The 1432-nt window shown below is 36.4% G+C and overlaps 1 pseudogene; it reads right to left on the reverse strand.

Annotated features, from left to right (window-relative positions):
* Positions 1–1134: 1134 nt before the first annotated feature.
* Positions 1135–1232, reverse strand: LOC140858339 (small nucleolar RNA R71; annotated as a pseudogene).
* Positions 1233–1432: the final 200 nt, after the last annotated feature.

Below are 1432 nucleotides of genomic sequence, written 5' to 3' on the forward strand. Positions count from 1 at the left end.
GATTGGACACCTTGTTTCTTTGCATCTCATCTCCATAATTAATCTTAAGGGCAATAACCCATTAATCAGATAAGGTGGGGATTTGATCACCCTTCTTTGGCCCACAAATTACTACCTTGCATTTGCATAACCTAGACCTTAATCTAAAATTAATTAGACATTGACCCCTAAGGATTTCGAGCTCAATAGGATAAGAAAGCCCTAGAGTTGAACCGAGTGCGGATTGGTTAATTGCTCGGTGTTTAAGGCAAGTGGTTAAAGAAAGTGGTTTTCAATTGGTTCCGTTGACTGACCTGGCCAACTCAGTTGGTGTCTAAGGAAAGCAACGAGCAGGGAACCTCCCACATCTTACGCTTACCTGGCCGAGTCAATTAGTCAGTCTTGAGCTTGGAGTGCTCAAAGGCGGTCTTGAAAGTTAGGAGCTGTCTAGATCTAAGTTAACCTTAGGATAGAGAGTCCATGCTTGTTTAAGTTGATTGCAATTAACATCTAAACATTAACTAATTTCTTTCTTTTCATAGATTAAAGATTCTTAGGTTCTTCTCTTTAGATTTTCTTCACTCTTTTCTCACTTTATTATAAATATATATATATATATATTATAAAAACTAAAATTTTTTGTGTTTGCTCTAAAGTATAATTATAAGGTGTATGCTTGGCCGTAGATCGTTACGATCAGAAATCCAACCTTTTGATCCAGAAATAGAAAGAACCTTTAGAGCCAACAGACGTAAAAATATAAACCAAAATCAGGAGAATGATCCACCCAAGCAACTGAAGGAGTACTTTACTCCTTCCACATATACCTATTCTCCTTGTATTCAAGTGCCCCCTGTGGAGGCCACTCAATATGAAATTAAGTCCAGTATAATCCAAATGTTACCTTCATTTTATGGACTTAGTAATGAGGACCCTTATAAACATCTTAAAGAATTTCTTGAGATATGCTCAACTGTCAAAATTCACAACTTCTCCGATGATGCTCTTAGGTTAAAATTATTCCCTTTCTCACTTAAGGACAAAGCCAAATACTGGCTACATACTTTGGATTCCATGACTATATCAACCTGGGACCAGCTGCAAGGAGAGTTTCTCAAGAAATATTTTTTCATAGGAAAAACTAATCAAATAAGGAAAGTCATAACTAGTTTTTCCCAATTAGATGGAGAAATATTTCATGAAACATGAGAGAGATTAAAGGATCTTATTAGAAAATATCCCCACCATGCTGTACCCAAGTGGCAATTAATCCAATATTTTTATGATGGGCTCTCTGAAAGACATCGACAAATGGTCGATGTATCATGCGGTGGGACATTCATGCTGAAAAGTGAGGATGAGGCATGGCAACTGTTTGAAATTTTAAGTGAAAATTTATTACATCATATGTCTGCCTCTATTAGAGATAAATCCATGTTAAACTCAAAGAGAG

Source organism: Elaeis guineensis, chromosome 5, assembly GCF_000442705.2.
Source record: "Elaeis guineensis isolate ETL-2024a chromosome 5, EG11, whole genome shotgun sequence".
NCBI lineage: Eukaryota > Viridiplantae > Streptophyta > Magnoliopsida > Arecales > Arecaceae > Elaeis > Elaeis guineensis.